Here is a 9,378-nt window from a genome sequence, read left to right as displayed (position 1 = left end):
AACTGTGGATATTTATATATTTTTTTACCAAATGGTGCAAATTCACAACTTGACAGGGGGAGGACGGGACTATCAGCAACCCTCCGCTCGCGTTCTCTGTGTGTGTGTCGTTTTTGTAAACCAAGGTTGAAGGTTGGAAATTCTTCACAAATTTTGCCTTTGTGTGTGTGGGGGTCTATGTGTAAACGAGTGTGTGTTCGCGAGAGCCTGCTAGCCTCGCCAAGTTGGAAAGCCAGCAGCCGGGTTGGTTGCATTGAGGAGACAATTGCTGTTTGAGCCACATATCGGATAGGAGAAAGAAGAGCTCATCCTTCCATCCCTGCTGTGACTGTGAGTATACACTGACTACACTACCGCTGTGACTACACACTACAAGCCCAGTCCACTCTGCCCAATAATAGCAATACTACTAAATGTGTGTGTAGCTGGCAGCCGCTAGCCAGACGGCACTTCATCAGCGATGTATTGTTCCCCAACGTCACCTTTGTCCCCAACATGTGCCTTTGCGACGACGAGAAATCATCATGTGCTGTGATGTACAGTACACATATATTCAGGATATGGTCTCTTTTCCTACAGCAATGCATTTATGCCAATGTCTAACCCTCGGAAGATAAGTCATCAGTGATCAGTCATAAGTAACAGTGCTGCTGAGCGTCTCTCTCTGTCTCTCTCTCTCTCTCTCTCTCTCTCTCTCACACACACACACACACACACACGTATATACAAGGCTAATTTCTTAACCTCCTCTAATCTCTTTAGAAATCAGCACCACTATAAAGATAAGCCCACTGGTGGAGAATGACTCCGAGCGACGTGTGTGTGTGTGTGTGTGTGTGTGTGTGTGTGTGTGTGAGAGAGTGAGAGAGAGAGAGAGTGAGAGAGATGCAGGTATTAGTTTACATGTACACTAGTTTCAGTCTTTGTGTTGACCCGGGGGTGGGTTGTGAAACGGAACATTGCCTGATAAGGAATTAAGCAAATGCAGAGACTCTTGCCATCATTACTTGATTGCCAATTCATGCTTCCCTTTCCTGCCTCTGTCCCTATTTCTCACCCATATTATCTTTCTATCTCTGTCTGTTGCTCACCTACATGTGTGTAATATAAAAATAAATCTAATTGATTTGTCACAAGTTAACTGTTTTAGTCTAACTGTTTCAGCCAAGTCATTGGACTGTCACAAGTACTGTAGTAATAGTCAATAGTCAGTAATAGTCAGAGATAGGCCTACAAAAACAAATCCCTAATGTGTTTAATAATGGACTAGCTCTTCCTCCCCTCCCCTGAAGTGATGAGCAACTAAAATGTTTTAGTTTCTCTAGAAGCCCATGGATGTTAAATGTCTGTTTATGATGCACTTACATTTCACTTATACTTAGATTTATTTTATATCACATTGATTCACACCCCATGCACTCCTGGTAACTTTCACCAGAAAAAAAGGGTTTTAAATCTATTAGTTCCATTAACTGTTGCAGCGATAGCATCTTTGTCTCTCTCTGTTTCTCATCCAAATTCTGTCTCTGTCTCTCTCTCTGCGACTTTGTCTCAATGTCTCTTGTTCAGTCCCGCGCTGATGTGATAAGCCATGCTGATAGTGATCTCAGTCAGACTTCCTTTCCCCCTGTTGGAAATGTCATGATGAAAGCAGAGACCCATTTAACTCAATCTCCGCCTCACTGTGATTACTCACAGGGAGACCACAGGCCTGTCAGTATGGAGGACTCCATCACTAACATGATCAGAGTGGGGAATTAACACCAGTCATCAGCCCAGTAATGGTAACATTGGGCTGGTTTCTTTCCACATTGGCTGGCTGAGAAGACAAGCATTACAGCCACCAGTATTGGTAAGGTTAGCCTGTTTTACTTCCAAATTGTTACTCAATCTGGCTAAATTCTGTTAAACTATGACCTGTGGTCAATAAGTTTGTCTTGTCCACAGACAGACACCACACCAGTATAGTTTTGCCTATATTATTCTATTCATAAAGATTATATTTGCCAAATTATACTTCACCTTTTCTGGTGAAATAATGGTTGAAGCAGCCATGTTTGTAGTGGACAAAAGGTAGTGTCCTGCACTGATGATGTGTGATTAGACTTCATCAGTGGGATATTCGTCACCACGTGGAGATGTCTGGCAGAGATTGTTTGACTAGTTTTAATAGGGAAATTCCTGTATCAGCCTACTTGGTTATAACACTACTACCTCCTATAATAGCCTTATGCAGGGCAGAGGGAGATAAATTAGAAAAAGGGTGGTAGGCCACTGGCCTACTGTACCTAGGGCTTTATCAGATGTAGCGTGCAGCTGCTGGCAAGACTCGAGGAAGCTGCAGAGGGACATCTTTTGTATGACATGGCACCATTAGCTATGCACAGATAGATGGACACACACACACACACACACACACACACACACACACACACACACACACACACACACACACACACACACACACACACACACACACACACACACACACACACACACACACACACACACAAGCACAGACAATGACATGGGCAAAAACATATTCTCCACCTCTGCATGTGTATACAGTGTGCATGTGTATACAGTGTGTGTGTGTGTGTGTGTGTGTGTGTGTGTGTGTGTGTGTGTGTGTTGTCTCGTCTCAGTTTCAGGCAGGAAATCGGAGCTGATGGGCTCAGACGCCGAGGAGCGGAGGTCTCTTATGTCTTTATGCATGGACAGAACAGGACATCTCCTCAGTAACACTGTGGAGAGACGGCAACAAGCCTCTCTAAACCTCAGCTACTGTATGGCTTAGCTGTATTATCTCTTGATGAAGTGGAAAAACCTCATAATATATTTTAACCATTTAAAGTTGGTGCAGTCTATGTGGCCCTTTTCTATACTGTAGGTTTGTGGGCACAAAGAAATACCAAGGGCAAACTGGTACACGGTAAAATCCTCAGTGTTAATTCATCCATTGGTAACTCTGAGAGTGTACAAATATGGTTACATTTTGTATTCTCTTACAGTTCAATGAAATGTACACCCCAGGATTTTACAGTCTGTTGTTCCTGAAACTGAAACCAAACTGATTTGGTTATTTTTGTCTGAACTGAAGCGTTTTTGCTCTGCTAGTAATCTTATAGAATATAGAGCAAAGCAAATTAGCCTCTGACTTTGAGTCTCAGCTTTGAGGGTATAATTCGATCTTCACAAGTCAGAGTTAGGGTCAATAACACTTCACATTTTACTGTACTAACAAATCATAGGGGATGGGGAAAAGCCCCAGGTAATGGTGATGTAAATGATTTTCATGTTTTAAACGTTTTACATGAGACCTTTCTGAAACCTCAGCTAAAACTATGTATTGCTGCTGTGTGGCTTACCGTGGCTTATAATAACAAATCGAGTGTGTGATTACTTTTTTTCTTCTTCTTTTTTTTGCTAGATATTAAGCTTTACAAGGTACTTTTTTGGTGTTTTGTGATGAACACCTCCCCAGGAATCACAGCGGAAATCACAGCAACACATGTTAGCCTTTAAAAATGCTGCAAAAAAAGATTGCCTAATGCCTACACATTACTTTATGAAGGTTTTCATTAGTCAGGAAGTAGTATTGAATTTGTGTCAATGTTGCATGAAAGGGCAATATCTATATCGCAAAAGGCTGCAATGTGAGCATTTTCTTAAATTATTTTTCTAATGCACATGGGGACATTGGAAACTATGGCTCCCTTGAGCCATGCATGTGGCATAATATGTTATATTCCTGCAATTGCTTTTAGTAGAGATACTGAATGTGCTCAAGAAAAGCATTTTCAACTCTGCCTGTCTAAACATTCTGCCATATTAGGGATGCACAGATTGGGAAATTCTGGGCTGATGTTTAAAATAACAATTTGGTAGTTTTGTTTATTTTGTTTTTGTTTTTCACTACCTATATTTTTGTGCCAGGGAAAACGAATCAATTGAGCGCTAAAGTCAGAAAATATTGGTGGGAAAAAACAAACCATATTATCTTAAAAGATTTTACTCCATGCTATTTTTTCTTTTATGTTTTTTTTGTGGCTTTCGCCTTTATTTTATATATTTTTTGGAGGGACAGACAGTAGGCTGACAGGAAATGGGGAGAGAGATGGGGGGAGGACATGCAGTAAGGGCCGTTGGGATCGGGAGTCGAACCCGCGGCACACTGCCAGACTGGATTGCCAGCCAAGGTGCCTGGTCCACTGAGCCATGGCCCAGGCCTTAGTCCATGCTCTTGTTTTCCCTATGTTGTTGTTACACGAGTTGATTAACATATTGGAGCATGTATGCATTGTTGTTGCTTTAAACTTTAGGTGTGTGAATGGCTCAAGGATGCAGGCCACAAGCGAGCTGAATTCACACCAACAGCATGCTGCCAGTGGTGATATTCATTCTGTTGTGCATAAGTGTGTGTGATTGAGTGCACACGTCTGATTCGTGTTCGTCAAGAGCGCATGCTGGCATTCATGTTTTTTGTGCATGTTTCACCATCGGCACTCGGCAGTGTGTGGGAACTTGTGCGTTTGTCTTAGACGTTGTGCACGTGGCGTGGGTTTGTTTCATCAGGGAGGGAGGCACCAGCGAGCTCTGTGCTGAGCTAAGCCCTCCGCCCCATTGTGAGCAAGGAGCTTGGAGCTCGCCCGGCCTCCTCCCAGTCCACCCAGCTTAGCTTTTTAGTCTACCCTGGCCTACAGTTTGTGGAGGGAGAGATTGCGTTTGTCATGGAAAGTGGGTCAGACAGTTGGACACGTTTTTATGGCCTGTTTCTGTGAGGTAGGGGGAAGAAAAGAGGCATTAAAGCCGCTGAGTTTTTCCACAGTGCTACTGCGGGTGGAGTTGACTGGGGTGGGGTGGGCTGAGGACAATGCTTTCACAGCACGTTGTCACACCATGTTGACATTCAGCAGCCCTTCATTAGCCCGTGCAGTGATTGTACAGTAATACAAATGACAGCTAATAGTGCTACTAGATTGAGTAGATTCATTCATTATGTTGACTGTCTGTAATGTCTACATGAACAGGACTTGTCTTAGTCTAGATAGAAATGTTTAATCAGCAGCATCCAGACACGTTTATTAGATTTGTGTACTACAAAATTAAAACCACTAGACCTCACCCGTTCTGAATATATGAACACCAAATTATGTACAGTGTGGGTAATGCGATGTAATAGATCACATTACTGATTGGGAGGGAATTGGCCTGTCTCGCTATAGCGCACGTAGGCTACGCTATCGCAAACATAGCGGATTTATCCCCCAAAAAGCATGTTTTTGCAATAAAAAAAAATCTGCATTTGCGGCGCCCCCTATGGATGAAAATGGAATTGCTTTGGACTCCCCGTTGGTTAAACCACCCTCGACATGTGAATGAAATTTGGGGTGGATTGGACATTCCGTTGGTGATTTGTGTCATTTGTTGTAAAACAGGCCCCTCCCACTAACTTTGGACACCGATTACAGCCGAACGATACGGACTATGAAACTCTGCCTGTGGTGTTTTAATCGGATAGGTCCAGAGATCATGTGTACATGTGAGATTTTCATAGAAGCTGTAGGTGGAAGAGCAAAAAGTGTGTTTTGAAGAAAAGTGAAAATGGCGGAAAATCTATCCTGACGAAAATGGGCATGGCCTATAGGAATCCAGGGAAAGTGACATTTTGATTTTACGACCTACGGTTCAAGAGTTATAAGGCCTCACAGCTAGAAGGTCCTGGGTCGATTCCCGCTCGGGGCGCTGTGGGCGCTGGCGGCGTGTTTCCTCCTCCGCGTCATCAGTGCCCATACCCGAGGCAGGGTTGGCGAAAGGGCCTTTCTGTGTGGAGTTTGCATGTTCTCCCTGTGTCCCCTAGGGTAGGTAGTTAGGTACCCTCACTAAAAACATGCAGTAATCCTGGTCTCTAAACTGCCTCCCCCTGGCCAGCCAGGGCACCTGATGGAGGGGAAAGGAACTGGTTGGAATAACGTGTTCCTTCCACGAGCTACGTCCAACCAGGGAAACTCCCCCCTGTCAGGTGTAGCAAGGAGCAACTTGGACACTCAGGCATGAAGGAAGCATGAGTTCAAGTCCGTTGCTCTCCCCAGGTTGGCGGAGGGTGTGTAGAGACCAGGATCACATTAGATAATTGACACAGGGGTGAAAAATGGGTTACAAAATCGTGGGATAAAAATTATTTAAAAAAAGAGTTATAAGGCAAAATGTAAAGTAGCTATAGTATAGTATAGTAGTTATAGCGCCACCATGAGGCCGACTGATTATTTATTACATTAATTTTAATAATTATTATGAACCTCACCTCCAAGTGTTGTAACTGTAGCTCCAGCGGTTTCTGAGAGAAAAATACTTGTGAGTTTTCGTATTTTCCCATGTAAGTGGATGGGTAATTTTAATGCACTAATACATTAATTAATCATTATTAATCAATAATTTGTTAAAGTGAAAAAAGGGCTTCGTTAAGACCTCCGTAATATTATGGTCAATGCCTGTGTGAAAAGCCGGAGCGATTGGTGCAGGCAGTGAGGAGCTACGACAGTGTTTCAGACAGACAGACATTCATTCAGACATTGAGTGAATCATCTGAGTGAATTATAGTATGATATGATGATGATATGATGATCAGTGAATTATATTATGATGATGATATGTAAATATCCACATGCCTCAGTATGTCACCCATAGCCCGGGGAGCCACAGGCCCAAAAGCTCAAGGAATAGAGATTAACCTGTGATGTCATGACATACTGTACTTTTTATTTGTGTTTTTGAGTGGTGTAAACCACTCCTACAACTGGCTTTGTTAGTCTGTCTGTCTGTCTGTCTGTGCGTAGAAAATGAGCATGGTTGCTACGGTCACCCAGTTCACATGATTTCATTACGTCAGACATTACGTCAGACCACAGCTGATCAGGCTATATAAGACCTTACACCACTCAGTTCACACGGGTGTGATTTTTTTCTATTCACTTGGTCATTAGAATGAGAGTTCTGCTCTGCCGGAAACATCGCAAAAAAACGTTATTGCCATTTTTGTATACCACACCATGGACAACCAATATAAGGCAAAATGTCATCATACTTTAAGTAGCATGTGACATGTCAAACTAGGGGGTTTTCATGATTCTGAATCTATTCCAAGCATTCGTTTTGCACAAAAAACATGTCTTGGCCTAAATTCAGCCATATTCACTTCCCTAATTCCCAAATGTGCTGACCTCATCACATTTGTGATGACGGCTATGGCCGTTTTTAGGCCAAGGAGTGTTTTTTTGTGCAAAACTAATGTTTGGAATCAGAATCATGAAAAGCCCCTAGTTTGACATGTCACATTGCTACTTAAAGCATGATGAAATTTGGAAATCTTTGCCTTATATAGGTTCTCTATATGGTGTGGTATACAAAAATGGCCATAACCTTTTTTCGTGATGTTTCCGGCAGAGCAGACCTCTCATTCTGTGGACCTTAATGACCAAATGAATAGATAAAACACAAATAAAAAGTATGTCATGACATCACAGGTCCTCTTCAAAGTTTGGGTGACTGGCTCCCCGGTTACCAGGTATTTGACATTGCCAGACACATACGTCGCATTCACACCAGCATGCAATAGAGGGTATGCGCGTGACATCATCATCAAACCAGGAAGTTATGCAGGAATGCCTACTGAGTGGCAAAAAACTACTTTCTGGCCTTGACAGCCCATACAGCCACATAGAAAAGTCATATCTGATTGCATTAAACAACATTAAACGATGTTAAACTCACTTTGCATGTTGCTTTGCCACTCGATTTGCCACTCGATTTGCCACTCAATGTGCCATTCACTTTAAGCATGCGCATACTCTCTATACTGCAATTAAAACGAATCCTGCTGCGTATGGTCGGAAAGTGCGCTTCGTTTGGCAGGTGTGAAGGCTCATTCGAAATCTGATGCGGATCAAACAATCACATTCTAGTTCGCCAAAAAACGAGGGTTTCGCTTCGCTTCCAAGCGCACTTGACTTCGATTCACTGCAGGTATGAATGCAACCCGTATCAAATAAAGGAAATGAAGCAAACGGATGAATGAGGATTAAGCACAGTTGGAGATAGAGAAGGGATATTTTACGCAGCGCAAAGATGTCCCGTTACCGTGGATAAGCGTGGTCAAATGAGGAGACTGAAGCCCTCATCAAAATATTGTTAGACGAGCACATTAATCAATTGCTTAAGGAAACACATAATACATTGCAGTGTAGCCTACACAATATTCTGTCTGTCTGTCTGTCTGTCTGTCTGTCTGTCTGTCTGTCTGTCTGTCTGACATGGAGGGCTAGCCTGTCACTGTGTGTGGGGATCTTAGTGGAAACTCATTTTGTTTAAATATAAAATACTTCAAAAATAAATAAACATATGTTTAGCTCAGCATGATCTATAAACTGTATAGCTATAGTATACGCTGTGCCTCGGCCATGTGCCCAAAAGAACACACACACACACACACACACACACACACACACACACACACACACACACACACACACACACACACACACACACACACACACACACACACACACACACACTGACACACACTGACACACACACACACACAGACACAAAACAGCACCTCCTCCCTATTGGTGTGCGCTCCTACCTGTTTTGTTTGTTCTGAAGCATAGAGTCAAGCCATTCATCCAGAGTCCTGATGAATCATCACCTTATAACCTTTGATTCTGTGATTTTATAATATTTTTTTATATATTTAATTATATATGATATATTATATTTAATAAATACCCTTTGTTTTGCGGTTTTCTTTTTTGAAAGGTTTTATGGTCATGATTCACCAGGAGCCTGGATGACTTGATTTTAGGCTTAAAATAATTATAATAAAAGTTTTTGGCATTTTTTTCCTTCCTTTTTTTGTGGAACAACAAAATGGCCACCACTGCTATGCCCTATAGCACCCACATGATTATAATAAAGAATTCATATAAGCCCTAAGGCTGATATTGTTTATCTGGGTAACAACAAGCTTTATAGATTTCAGATGAACACAAACAATCTGATTTGTGAAAGTAGGGGAGAAAAAAGGAGAACACAGTTGATTGATTGAAACCTTTATTTATTCACGAAAGAGCAATTGAGGTTCTCCCTCATTTTCAATGCTGACGAGATTACATACATTATATGAAACAGTTTAAAGGAGCATTCAGTGATTTGGGTGATTTGGAAAACCACCCAGTCCGCCCCGGTAACAAAATGTGCACATGCACGCTCTACAGTGGGGGGAAGTGCAACAGGCCAACAGCATGTGCACCAAGGCCCACCCCCAGTCGATCATGATTGGAGGAAGGCCCCTCTCATCCTGATTGGATGAAGGCTTTGCCA

General features: G+C 42.4%; 1 protein-coding gene across 2 annotated transcripts in view; it reads left to right on the top strand.

Annotated features, from left to right (window-relative positions):
- The window catches only part of LOC306931716 (E3 ubiquitin-protein ligase pellino homolog 1), a 79,852-nt gene that overhangs the window by 1,497 nt on the left and 68,977 nt on the right, over positions 1-9,378 (top strand). The window contains exon 1 of one of the 2 annotated variants that reach the window (XM_079513291.1): positions 1-330. This exon is cut by the window's left edge and continues 201 nt beyond it. The exons of the other annotated variant lie outside the window; for it this stretch is intronic. The gene's annotated coding sequence lies outside the window, so the exon portion shown is untranslated. The remainder of the gene's footprint in view (positions 331-9,378) is intronic. 2 annotated transcript variants of the gene reach the window in all.

This window comes from Electrona antarctica (genome assembly GCF_951216825.1).
Source record: "Electrona antarctica genome assembly, chromosome: 10".
NCBI lineage: Eukaryota > Metazoa > Chordata > Actinopteri > Myctophiformes > Myctophidae > Electrona > Electrona antarctica.
Note: the sequence above shows the minus strand (reverse complement) of the source record. Positions and strands in the feature narration are given on the sequence as shown.